This window comes from Euprymna scolopes, chromosome 29, assembly GCF_053919585.1.
Source record: "Euprymna scolopes isolate OS-2025 chromosome 29, ASM5391958v1, whole genome shotgun sequence".
NCBI lineage: Eukaryota > Metazoa > Mollusca > Cephalopoda > Sepiida > Sepiolidae > Euprymna > Euprymna scolopes.
In genome coordinates this window covers 42,295,536-42,311,024 of record NC_136510.1, presented here as the reverse complement: position 1 = coordinate 42,311,024, position 15,489 = coordinate 42,295,536, and the positions used below count along the sequence as shown (strand labels likewise).

The 15,489-nt window shown below is 33.9% G+C and overlaps 1 pseudogene; it reads left to right on the top strand.

Moving 5' to 3' along the window:
- The first annotated feature begins 12,438 nt into the window (after positions 1-12,438).
- Positions 12,439-12,556, top strand: LOC145253126 (5S ribosomal RNA; annotated as a pseudogene).
- Positions 12,557-15,489: the final 2,933 nt, after the last annotated feature.

Here is a 15,489-nt window from a genome sequence, read left to right as displayed (position 1 = left end):
ATATTCTGGAAGTTAATAAATGTATTTGTTCTGAGTTTTTTTTGCGATTAATTTATATTTGTATAATTATGTATGTAAATGTACACACACACACACACACACACACACACACACACACACATATATATATATATATATATATATATATATATATATATATATATATATATATATAATTTTTATATTTTTTGGAGGAAATTAGACCTGGAGTCTAAAGAGCAGAGTTTTTTTTTTTAATACTTTTTTGGAGGGAAGGAGAACAGCGTTTTAAAGTAATATAAACGCTAAGTAATTATTTCAATTCGGAGACAAAGATATAACAGCATGCCAAAAGATAGACTCACTGAATTTAAACCAGATTTTATAATGGAGATAAAAAGAGGAATATCTGCCTTACACACGACTAAAATGCTTGTTTTATTTTGGTGTTTTTAAATGTTCCCGCCTTTTCTGCTGATGAGCAGACTAAGTTTTTTAGGACAAAATGTATGTAAATGTATATATATATATGTATATATATATGTATATATATATATATATATATATATGTAAAAAATAAGAATGTAAATATATAAAGTACTAATAATAGAAGGAGGTGATAAGTAGTAAAATGGATTAATCTTATAAATACAACACTGATAAATTAAAAAAACATGTCCATTTTGAATTTGGAGATAGGTATGAATCTCATAGGTAAGGAAGACATTCTTTTATAACATGAATAGGTTAGCAAAATCAAACATGAGATTTTGTTCCTGAGATTAAGGGAGGTAGTGTTTGATCAACACTGCTCGGAAACCATGATTTAATATACTATTTTGTTTTGAAATTTCCGAAACAGTGTTTCATAGTAAACAACTGATGATCCCTTAAATTAACATTAGGACTATCGTGAATTTTGAAAGTTTATGTATTGATTGCAGTTAAATTAATTAAATGACTTACTAAACAATTTTCCAACGAATGATAAAAAATAAAAAAAAAAAATAGATTTTTTTATATAGTTTTAAAGGTTAAAAACTTCCAAGAACACCCCTCCACACACACACACACACACACACACACATATATATATGTATATATATATATATAAACAAGAGATTTTCGAAACTGAATATAAAATAAAATTAATCTTTCTTGGTTCCGAAAAAAATCGAACTCGCGACCTTATGCGTGTTAAGCAGACGTAATAATCACCCCACAACAGAACGTTAACGACTGCCTGATATTGTTTATGAAATTATTATTACGATTAATCTGTCTTTAACGTTGTTATCTTTTACGTACGCGGACAAATCTTATGAAGCAAAATTGAAAACAATTTTTTTTAAAAAGATCGATAATTAGATAAAATTATATAAAATAATATGTCAAATAAATCAGAAAAAAAAAACATTAAGAGTGTTATTATCACTATTCGAAAAGAATTCATTAAATATTTGGTAAATTAATTTTAGATTTGTTTTATGCAATATAGATGAAGCTATATTACGGAATAGTAGTCATCACAAGCGAACTTAGCTTCGATATTGTTACGTCTCGCAGATCCTTGCTCGACTAATTAGTCTAACTGTGAACTTCTTTTAAACTTCGCTGGATTAAAAAATAAGTGCATCGATGCAGCTCACGTATCCTAAGTATATATTGATATTATATATATATAAATATGAAATGCGCGCGCACACACACACACACGTATATATATATATATATATATATATATATATATACATATATACATATATATATATGTTGCATTAAAGTTAAAAATGCAAAAGTCAAGTATCATGATTCAATTGTACTCTAAACAGAAACATTCATTTCGAATTCGCCTTGGTCATATCAGAGGACCTACTGTATATTTTATATGCCTGCCATTTCTGGTTGTGCAGCGATAATGGCTTGAATTTAAGTTAAAGTGAAAAATCAAGTATCATTGTGAAATTGTGCTTTAAACAAAAAATAAAACATACATTTCGAACGCGTCCCTGTCAGATTAAAGTACTAACTGTTGATTTTATATGTTGGGGCTTTCTGCTTGTGTGGTAATGAAAACTACTCAAATGCACTTGTGATGTTAGGCTGTGTAAGATGTTAACTTTAGTCAAAATCGCCTGTTCCTTCTTTCATCGGATTATTTTGATTATCAATTATCGATACTTATTGAAGACATTTTGGTACAAAACCTATCTAAGAACACTGCCACGCATATAAAGTACATTCGTTTGAAATTTCATGAAAATCGAATGAGCCGTTTTCGATAACATAGAGAAAGAACTTACAGACACACAGACACACAGACACAAAGTTGATTTTATATAATAGTAGAGAAGAGGTTATAGTGAAGATTTCAGCACAAAGCTCTTCCCTTCCTTCATGTTAAGAATGGCTTTCTTGTCTGCTTTACTGTCTAATAATGCAACCAAATGGTCAGAAGAAACCGATGTTATGTAGTAGGTCGAACACAAGAAAATGTCGACCTATCTATTTATCTATCTAACTGGAAAGATGGATGGGAGATGGATGTGAAGAATGTTGAAATACTGTCAAAATATGGTAAATCATATTGTAAACAAGTTTACCGTAAGATCTGGTCAGCTGATCGGATCTACGTGTATGTTACGTAGATCAGGTTAGCTGGAAATCATTGAGAATTGGAGTTTGGACATTGAGCAGAGCGGACGGCTTAACAGGTCGTCTCCTTAACTGGGGAGGGGGCTGACGTGCCTCAGAATGGCGACTTAGAATTAACCACGCAAGCAAAGATATTCACCTTCCATTCTTCTGCGATCGACACCTGGAAAGTGTATAAAAACTATACGAAACCAACCAGCGTTCTTGGAAGTGAATAAATATCCGCCCAAACAGGTTCTAGCCTCTCCTCCAAAAACAAGATGAATTCCAAGTGAACAAGATCAATGACGCATATAGGTATGTCCAAAATGCATGTATCACCCCCCCCCCGCATATGAACAATTATATATAAATATATCATAAATAAATAGCAACAACATGGTTCTAGGGTTCAAATAGTGATGAAGCAACGATAGATATTTAGTGACACGTATACTCATCAAGATGAACCCTTCGTCCCAAGTACGCATATCAACATTTAGACGATTATACAACATACACCGTTTTGGTGCGTTTTTGGTACACCATAATATAACCCCCCCCCCAAGAAAACAGACAATTCTGACTATAATCGCGTTTAGCCGGATGCCGTAAATAGTTTCAAGTACTTTTTGGGTGACGGATGCAAATCTAAATTTCTTGCAAGAATTATGCATACAACAGAAATAATCATCAAATTCAGGCTCATATGGACTCACAGAGACATCGCACTCACTTACAAAAATACAGATTGATATATAACTTGATCATCTCTCTATTTATGCACGCGTGTGAATCGTGGATCCTAAGCTAGACAGACTTTGAGAGAAAGATCCTCAACGTCCCATGTGGGACATGTATCCTAATTCAAAGAAGAGCATAACTCCAAACGCCACCTACACCCTGCATCATGAGTGACTAAGAAATCAAGAAGAGTGTATCAGCCATCATACGGATTCACGAGAAAAAAAGAATGACGGGTCGTGCCGTGTGTCGCCCGATCGAGAATTGAATTCACAGCTTATAAGATATTTTTTAAATTTATAACTACACTAGCAAACTGCCTGGCAATGCCCGGTCGTAAAATACGCTTAAATATGATACTTAAATGTGTGCAGATTTCGTAATAATAATAATTATAGAGCTAATTCTCTATTGCTTTTTTAATTGTACCCAATATATAGTCGTGATTTCAAAAGTTAAAAACAAACAAACGTATGCCTTAAGTTCCGTGAGCTTGATTAGAAACCAAAACCTGTAGCTCTTCAGCATTATTCGTTACTATATGAGCTAAAACCTTAAAAATTAACGTAGATAAACATATAAATGTTTATGTGCGCGTGTATAGAAGATACACGTTTAGTCGACTTATGCCTACCAAGTACCGATTTTTAAAAATGTTGACTCCTAAGCAGATATTTTTACCAACTAAAAAAATCGAATTTGCTTCACAAGTTCGAATTCTCTATATATTAAGTTTTAAGTTTATAGACCAAAAATTGACAGGGTGATTTGGTAGAGACAGTTAGGCACATAAACACACACAATGTCAATTATATATATATATATATATATATATATATATATATATATATATATATATATATATATATATATATATATATATATGCGAAATCATAAGTTCTCAACATTAATGCTGGAGTACCTCAGGGGTCCATCCTAAGCCCAACTCTCTTCTTTATCTACATTAATGATCTTCCAAGTCACATCTTTACATTATTCGTAGACATTTTTGCTGATAACACTACCATCTATGGTAGCACATCTAAGACCGTAAACGACCAAGTTCTCTCCGATTCTCTCTCCTCTGATCTTGAGCAAGTGATACAATGGGGAAAGATGTGAATTGTTACTTTTAATGCATCTAAAACCAAGCTTTTCTCTTTACATCATCAACGTTCTGATACCAATCTGGCATGAATTAAAATGAATGGCTCTCGTCTTGGGGAGACCTCATGTTTTGACAAGCTTCTGGGCTTGACCTTTACTCCTGATCTTAAATGGAACGCATACATTAAATCCGTTGCAAAGGCAGCTGCAAAAATGGCGGAATCCTTCTATCGATCCAGTAGATTGCTGCTGATGCAATTCTCTATCTATATAAGAGCCAGGTACGTCCATATCTGGGCAGGAGCTGCTAGAAAGGACATCCTGCCTTGATAGAGTTCAAAATAGACTTCGTAGCCTTATAAGGGATGTCCTTTTCTCTTCCCTGCAACCTCTTTCTCATAGAAGAGATTTTGCGAGTTTATCTCTGCTTTATCGTTATTTTCATGGAAAGTGTTCGACTGAGCTCCAATCTATGGTCCGCCCTCGCCAAACTTTCACAAGAAACACTCGTCTAGCAGAAAACACTATCACTAATTCCACCCCTCCTTATCTGTACCTAAACATAAACGTAGATTCCTTGAACAAAGCTTCTTTCTTAGAACTGCACGTCTGTGGATTATCCTCCGTTTTCTGCTTTCCAGCTGACTACAATATTGGAGTCTTCAAGTCTAACGTAAACAAGTTTTTGATGAACCGTTCCATATAAGTTAACACATTTATCGAATTTCCATTATTAAGTATTACTATATTGTCCAATTTCTACTTTACACTCTTTAACCCTTATCCTTGAGTGGCCTCTTGGCCTTGATAAGAGGTGATGCCTATATATATATATATATATATATATATATATATATATATATATATATCTATAATTATTGCGATAATAATTTTTTTAATACCTACAGACAATAGTGTTTCATCCTCTATTAGCAAGGAACAAACCTCACGGCCAATCTCAACCGCGAGAAATTTATTTTTTAAATGTCGTAACATCCGGCCAAAGTGACCTAATTATTATAACATAGAGCTTAGGTGACCGACTTTCTATTTTAATTTTAAAGTGCTCAACAATAAGAACCCAATTTCTTAAAGGGGCTGACATATATATATATATATATATATATATATATATATATATATATATATATATGTGTGTGTGTGTGTGTGTATATATATATATGCATATCTCTCTGTATATATAGATTTTGTTATTGTTGTTTTTTCAAGCGATACATACGGTTAATATTGGCTCCGCCTCGAAGCTCATTTTTTTTATTTACTTAGAAAGTCGTGCCCTTTTTTTAATTTGTTTGGACGTATATAACATTTTTCTTTATTTATTATTTTTAAAACAGTAATCTACGTACACGCGTGTTTCGAGGTTATTACCTCTCGTCAGCGTAGTTCAACTGTTTCTAGGGATCGAACCTCAGACCATGTTTACCACAGTCCGGTGCCTTAACCGTTAGGCCATAATCCCTAGATAAATTATACTGTTTCTTTTTATCGCTTATAAATTTAGATTTTGTTATTGTTGTTTTTTCAAGCGATATATATATACAGTGGGGAAAATAAGTGTTGGACACATCCCATTATTCTTTATTTAACACATTTTTAATGCAGCGCATAACGCGAAAATTTAACAAGAAATAGTTACTCATTTAACAATAACAAATAACTTTAGAAATTGGAACATTTTAATGCATAACAAACATTATATAATAAAAACGAGAATAGCCTGGAAAAAAAGTGTTGGACACATTGTTTTAAATTATATTTTATTATTTTTTATAAATAATGCTGGAAAGAAAAAGTCAAGGGAAGTAATTCACTTCCGGAAGGTACAAGCGGAAGTTAAATAGTTCTGTTTTCTTTCAGCACAACCATACTCTACGTCGTTGGAAAGTATTGGAACACGTTAGTCACCAGTAAGCCATCACGCGTGAAGGTTCTCAGGATGAGTAAACGTAAAGAACTCTCTCAAGTCGTCTGTGATAAGATTATTGCCGAGCACAAGAATGGAATTGGTTATCGGCGTATATCTGCTCAATTCAAAATCCCTATAAGCACCATAGGAAACCTTATTAGGAAATGGAAGGTGCATGACTCAACCGTGAACCGTCCACGCACCGGAGCTCCTCGCAAGATGTCGGATCGAGCAGTAAGGAAGATTGTACGAAAAGTTCAGCAGCAACCGAGAACAACACGAGGCGAACTTCAGAAAGATTTGGAAAAAGCAGGGATAGTAGTAACGAAACCAACGATTAGTAATGTACTCCGACGCAACGGTCTTAAATCGCGTACACCTCGAAAGACACCATTACTAAAAAAATGTCATGTTAATGCTCGTCTGGAGTTTGCAAGAGACCACTTATTGAAAACAGATGATTACTGGAAGAATGTGATCTGTTCCGATGAGACGAAAATTGAACTTTTCGACATTAACTCTGTACGTCGAGTATGGAGAAGAGATGGCACAGCGCACGATCCCAAGAACACCCTCCCCACTGTAAAGTTTGGTGGTGGAAATGTCATTCTCTGGGGATGCTTCTCTTCAAATGGTACTTCATATTATAGATGGAAAGATGAATTCAGCCAAATATTGGGAAATTCTTGAAAATAATCTCTTGCCTGCTTCCAATGCGTTAGGTATGCGACAGGGATGGATCTTTCAACAAGATAATGATCCCAAACATACTGCTAAAATAACCTCCGATTGGTTCGTACAGAACAAAATAGATGTTCTTAAGTGGCCCAGTCAGTCCCCAGACTTAAATCCTATAGAAAATCTACGGAGAGAGCTCAAAATCATGGTCCACCAGCGAGATCCACGTAATATTCAGGATTTGAAGAAAGTATGTGTTGAAGAGTGGGTCAAAATCTCGCCTGAACGTTGTCACAAATTAGTTTCGTCGTATAGAAAACGTCTCAAAGCTGTAATAGCCAATAAGGGGTTTTCAACTAAATATTAGATGAAATTGTGTTAGTGTGTCCAACACTTTTTTTCCAGGCTATTCTCGTTTTTATTATATAATTTTTGGTTATGCATTAAAAGGTTCCAATTTCTAAAGTTATTTGTTATTTTTAAATGAGTAACTATTTTTTGTTAAATTTTCGCGTCATTCGCTGCATTAGAAATGTGTTAAATAAAGAATAATGGGATGTGTCCAACACTTATTTTCCCCACTGTATATATATATATATATATATATACATATATATATATATATATATATATATATATATATATATATACAAAGAGAGAGAGAGAGATCTAGCGAGAGCGAGAGAGAGAGAGAGAGAGAGTGAGAGAGAGAGAGAGAGAAAGAGGGGGGATTAATACCAAGATTATAAAATCCTGAGTAAATACTAAACTCATTAAAAACTCATTTATCATTATTTAAATATCATATAAATCGGTATTTTATCCTGAAATCCACCTTTTCACCCGTCATAAACTCCGACCTCACAATTCAGCCTTTCGGCACCGGATACCACACGATTAAGTAATTAATAAATGTAGAATGACCCATCTTGTAGCCAAGCTTAAACGATGAATCAAGCTGACATGTGATTCTTTTACTACAATTAATAACAGATGACGACATTAACTTATGGACACCGACTCGATGTAATACATGAAAAACCCGCACTCCAACGAATCATATAAACACTTACATCTTTAAGCCATAACCTATTATTAAATACATAAAACAAACAATAGACACACAATTAATCTTCGTAATGAGCACTATCAAGTCGTAATAAAATATTAAGTCATAAGTAAATAATAAAACTCAAGTAATCACACGGAACTTCTCTCATAAAGGGACAGCTAAATATAAAATTCCGCCCGCTCACTAACCGTGTCTATCCAAGTCTTTCCGCTTTTTCGATCTGCTTTTGTTTCTTTAGGATGCTGATGAGTTGAAGTGAATATGGGGGTATTTTTAAGCAGTAATAGTCTGTTGGTGTCAATGAAACCTTGAATCATCCACAGAAGTTGTAATGTATATTTTTAAATAATATATATATATATATATAATATATATATATATATATATATATATATATATATATATATATATATATATATATACATTGTAGTCATCCACATGCAGTGCTGAACAACGCATCAGTGCGGTTGGACTAGCATCGCATTGATAGTCAGCAGTTCCACCCATCAACCCATGGGAGCGGCGCTCGTAAATAACCTCCACAAATGGAAATTTCAAGTAAACATTTTTCCAAGACTTTTATAGTGCTCAAACCGTTTTGTTTACAAACAAACAGCGAGCATCGCATTTACGGCCAATTAAGTAGCGGGTATTTATATATAGTAAGTTATAAAATATATATGGCGATTAAGCTACACTGAATACTAGCTCTACCTACGTATTGAGCACTTTTGAAGTAAATACTTAAGGTTTACGCATAAATTTACACATTCGTATATTAATTTTATGTGAGTAAATGAATTATATATATATATATATGAATTTATATATATATATATATATATATATATATATATATATATATATATATATTTATATATATAAAATGGGGGAGTTAAAGGAAGAGATTAAATTCAATTCTTTAAGAGGCGACTCATCGGGATAATAAAAAGCCCAATGAGATTTTTTGAAGCTGATAATGGAATCAGTAAATAGAGAAAATGGATGTATAAAAAGTATATATATATATATATATATATATATATATATATATATATATATGAACAAATGATTAATAAAACACGTAAAAAACATCTCGAAAAAGAGTTAAAACATATTAAATTTTAAAAAGGAAGCGGAAGATAAGTGGATTGTCCTTAATCCGCGGAGTTTCGAAGAAATACTCTCCTTCTCATAAGAGGGCAGGAATTAGTAAAATGCGGGATATATATATATATATATATATATATATATATATATATATATATATATATATATATATATTCATTTGTTTAATAGGTGTATACATCAATTGGGGTATTTGGGTAAAAAGGAACTCTGTATCCAAACATCCATGGTATTTCGAAGCCTAATGTTTCTCATCAGAAGAGCGAAGAAGATGCTAGGTAACATAATGGGGATGCAACATCTAGCAATGGTTTTATTAGAAGCGAAATAAATTATTGGAACAAACTACTATCCTCCTTTATCACAGACATCAATTTAGTTCTCTGAATCAACCTCAGTAATTTTTTCCGCTTCTAATGTAATCATCGGTAGACATCGCATCCCTATTATGCTACCTAGCATCATATGTACTCTTCTGATAGCGCCGAAATCCCATGGTACAATGAGTTCCTTTTTACCCAAATACCCTAATTGATATATAAAGCTGAATAAATCTATATATATTATTTTATATAGTTTTTATACTTTCATTTTCTGTCTTTACTGATTCATCATATATATATATATATATATATATATATATATATATATATATATATATATATATATATATATATATATAAGTGAACGGGTCTGTATGTCTGTCTGTCTGTGTGTCTGTGCACATTTTCCTACGCAATAACTCTGTCAATTTTTAGTCTACAGACTCGAAATTTGATATACAGGGTACTGAGATTTAGGGAAATCTTTGTGATTGGTTTTCGGCCAGAAATTTTGCTGTTAAGCGGTCGAAGTTCAACGATTTGACCCTTGAGAACCCTACCAAATCCCTCCGCCAATTTAAGGTCTAAACACTTGAAATTTTCGATATAAGTTCCTTGGACATGGATCTTACTTAATAACTTGATTTGAGCCCAATAAATGTTATGGGGTCATAATAGGGGTCAAAGTTAAAAAAAATTAACCTTTTTTTTTGCTCAGCATACACCTCCAAACACCCGGGCAATGCCGGGCCGAAATGCTAGTATATATATATATATATATATATATATATATATATATATATATATATAACTCGGATCAGCTTGCTTGCTTAGGCGTTTAAATCGTCTATCCGGTTTGTGATTTCCGGCTTAACAAATTAGTCTGCTTACCTATTTCATGGCCGTCCTGCCTTAAGTCCGATTTTGAAAGCCCTTGCTGCTATTCAAATCATACACAAGGTCTACAATATTTTACTGACGATAAACAGATAACCGTTTTTCCTTAAATTTTGCCACAAATTGTTTTTCATAAAATATTTTTATTTTAACTTATTTTAACGCCTTTTCCTGACAAATAAATGTAATTTAACCACGTTGACTAAAAAGAAACCTATTTTAATATAAATGCACAATATATAGCTATAATCTATTTATAACCATATTTACTCCTTTTAGCAGCGCTCCTGTGGATTCTGATGATGTATATGAAACTAAACACCCTTCTAAATTTTTAAACATGTATAAATTCATATACACATATACCTAAAAACAGACGAACACACATACACACACACACACGCACGCGCGCACGCACACACACATATATATATATATATATATATATATATATATATATAATTTTATAACTCCCTCCAAAAAATATATGGACCACAAGTTATTGGAACTTATATAGTGAATAGTATCTTATATAGTAGATTGGCACTTATGTGGTGAATAGTATCTTATCTATCTATCTATATATCTACAAAATTTAACTTGTCTGTATATCTGTGTATCTGTGTCTCTGTGCATGTGTGTTCGCGTGCATTTCCCTACGCAATAACTCTCTCAATTTTTAGTCTACAGACTCGAAATTTGATATACAGGGTACTGATAGTTGGGAAAATCTTTGGGATCTTCCTTCGGCCAGATATTTGGCGATTAAGGGGTCAAAGTTCAACGATTTGACATTTGAGAACTCTACAGAACTCCTCCACCAATTTGGGGTCTAAACACTTGAAATTTTAGATATAGGTCCCTTCGACATAGGTCTAACTAAATAACTTGATTTGAGTCCAAAACAATAAATGTTAAGCGGTTATAATAGGGGTCAAAGTTAAAGAAAATTGACCTCTGCGGTCTCTACCAAATTACTCGGACACTTTCTGGTTTAAACATTTTAAATTTTACATAAAGGTTATTCAGAGATAGGGCAAGCTTTTTAATCCTTTTATTTGCGGAAAATTTGATTTCCAAGGGGTCAAAGTTCAAAGGACTTTATCGTTTCGGTCTGTAGCAAACTATTAAGCAGTTTTAGGTCAAGACACTTAGAATTTTACATAAAGGGTATTAAGACATACAGCAAGCTATTTAACCAGTTTTTGGGTGTAAATGTAGCTGTCAAGTGGTCAAAGTTGACAGAGTTGACCATTGCAGACTTTACCAAAGTCCTACGCCAATTTTAGGTCTAAACACTTGAAATTTTAGATTTAAATTACTTGGACAGGGGTCAAACATTTTAATTCAGTTTGAGACCAAAACAATAAATGTTAAGGAGTCAAAATTGGGGTCAAAGTTTAAAACATTTGACCTCTGCGGTCTCTACCAAATTTTCTTTATGGTAGTTAAGGAAGCCTATTATATAGAAAGGCATTACCATACACATTCACACTTCGTAATATGTACATATGCATATAAAGTTATGAACAGTAAATAGGGCCCGAGCAAAGCCGGGTGGAACTGCTAGTATAGTAAATAGTATAGTATCTGGTAAATGCTAATGACACGAAACTGATAACAGAACGATCCAGTATTTTAGAAAGGTTGGCAGAGCCTTCAACTCTGTATTTAACAGGTCTTCCTCAATCAGTGATGAAGCAATCGCACAACTTCCAGAAATCAAAACAAATCAAACCCTTGATGAGTTGGCCACCATCCAGGAAGTTGAGAAAACAGTTTTCCTGTGGAAAAACCTCAGCCTCTGATGGCATATACTTAGAGATATATAACACAGGTGGTCTAACATTGACAAAAAAGCAACGTGAGTTATTTCTTTCATTTTGAGTGAAGGACCTTATGTCCTAGGAATTCAAAGATGCATTCATCGTGTATATTTACAAGACTTATACGGCATAATCACGTTGACACACTGGTTCCCGTCAGATCACCGAAGTTAAGCAACGTTGAGCCTGGTCATTACTAAAATGGGTGACCAATTTGGAATTCCAGGCGTTGTATGTAGGAGGATGCCGACGTCTCCATGCAAGAGTTGCGAAAACCTAATCTCGTCATCTGCCCTAAAGGGAATATACATACGACTGGAGGCCTACTTGTGAATTTCATGCTCACATGGAACTTCCTCTTTCGGAGGAAGCCGGTTAGATCCGAATAGGGTAAGTGCCGTTTCACACACACACACACACACACACACACACACACACACACACACACACACATATATATATTTACAAGAGGAAGGGAAAGAGACAGAGATATTCCTCTGTGACAACCACAGAAGAATATCTCTCCTCAACATAGCTGGTAAAATTCTTGCAAGCCTAAAACTGAATCGTTTAACTAAACATCTGGAAGGTTGCCTCCTCCCGAAAAAGTAATGTGGTTTTCGCATGGTGTGGGGTACAGTTGATATGGTATTTGCTTCTCATCAACTCCAGGAAAAATGTAAAGAACAATACTAAGACCTTTACATGACCTTTGTCGATTTGACTAAGACATTTGACACTGTAAACAGAGCAGGTCTATGGAAGATCATGGCCAAATTTGGATGTCCTGACACCAAACAATTTTATGATGGATGATGGCTCGTGTAATAGATGATGGAGAGGCTACCGATGACTTCGCAGTCAATGGCAATATCAAACAGGGCTGCGTACTTGCACCAACGCTCTTCAGCATGATGTTATCGACGGTGTTAAAATCCCAGAGAAAGATCAACTACAAGACAGATGGCAAATTGTTCCACTTAAAACGACTTAGTGCTGTCACCAGGATTAAGACCACAATCATACGTGACCTTTGTTTGCTGATAACTCAATAACAACACAGAGCAAACCGTGCAATATATTGCTCCTAGTTACAATGTCTCTCCCCACGGGGCAGAGTTAGACACAAGGGTCGTTTTTTAATGTGGAGAAAAGGAACAAAAATAAAAATTGTCTCAGTCGTGACGGATTTCTCCTCCACTGACAGAGAACAAGAAATTGAAGTGTAGCATTACACCCGAAGGCCAAGTGATTGTTAGAAAGCAAATATATGCAATATATTGTTGATCGTTTTCTAAGGCTTGCAAGAATTTCACTCTGACTATTAATTTAAAGAAGACAAAAGTAATATATCAGCCTGCTCCTCGAAAAGGGTATGTTGAGCTTCAGATCTTAATTCGTGGAAACAACCTAAAAGCTGTGGACAAGTTCATTTGCTTTGATAGTATTCTGTCAAGGGCAGTACACATAGACAACGAAGATAGCCAAAGCTAGCGCTGCCTTTTTACGTATTGTGTGGGAGCGTAGACGAATTCGGTTGCAGACGAAACTCCAAGTATATCAAGCTGATTCTTATCATGCTCATGTGTGCTTGTGAAACTTGGACTGTATATGCCAGACATGCCAAGTAACTGAACCATTTCCATATGACCTGTCTCTGTAGATTGTTACACATCAAGTGGCAAGACAAAATAACAGACACATAGGTTCTAGCCCGACGGTCAAACCTTCCGTTAGTACACACCATGTTATAACATTGCCAGTTTCGTTGCCGCATATCAAGGCTCCCCAAACAGCTCCTTTACGGTGAATTGTCCAAAACGACCCACAAAAGGACGGCGGAAACGGTTTAAGGACAATCTGAAGATTTCCCTCAAACAGTTCAGTTCGTATTCTAACTCATGGGAAAAACTAACCCAAGACAGATGTTCCTGACGTGCCGCAATTCACAAAGGAGTTACAATCGATGAATCTGCTCACAATGAAGAACACAAGTAAAAACGTGACATCAGAAAAGACTCACCAATCAATATTTCTGATACAGAATTATCTTACCAGTGTCCAACTTGCGGGAAATAGTTTAGAATTCGAATCGGCCTTACAAGTCATCTTCGAACCCAATTGCATGATCAGGAACATCTTCTCAAATGATGGACGATCATATATATATATATATATATATATATATATATATATATATATATATATATATATATATATATATATATAACTACTTCATTTACTCACATAAAATTAATATACGAAAGTACAGATTTATGCGTAAACTTTAAGTATTTACTTCAAAAGTGCTCAATACGTAGGTAGAGCTAGTTAGTAATTTATAAAATATATATGGCGATTAAGCTGCACTGAATATTTGGCGTTTCATCCACTATAGGATTCGTCAGGCTTATGTGGATAGTGGAAGAAACGCCGAATATTCAATGTAGCTTAATCGCCATATATATTTTATGAATTACTATATATATATATATATATATATATATATATATATATATATATATATATATATATAACTACTTCATTTACTTACATAAATTTAATATACGGAAGTATAGATTTATGCGTAAACTTTAAGTATTTACTTCAAAAGTGCTCAATACGTAGGTAGAGCTAGTTAGTAATTTATAAAATATATATGTCGATTAAGCTACACTGAATATTCTGCGTTTCATCCACTGTAGGATTTGTCAGGCTTATGCGAGAATTCTGTGGTTGCTTCTTGTTTTTATATATGTTGAGGATTTCTAGTTAGCCCATCAGCTTTCTAGTATCCACCGCGCCCCTCCCTATCAGCCAATGGGCATGCATTTTATCGAACAAAGGATCTGTTTTTGAACTAGGTTAGTGGTTTTAGGTAGATCTAAATCCTCAACATATATAAAAACAATAAGCAACCACAGAATTCGCGCATAAGCCTGACGAATCCTACAGTGGATGAAACGCAGAATATTCAGTGTAGCTTAATCGGCATATATATTTTATAAATTACTATATATATATATATATATATATATATGCATATATATATGTATGCATATATATATACATATATATATACTCACACAAAGACACGCGCGCGCACACACACACACACAGACATATATATATATATATATATCATGATCGGCAAAAGGTGATTTCGTGTTC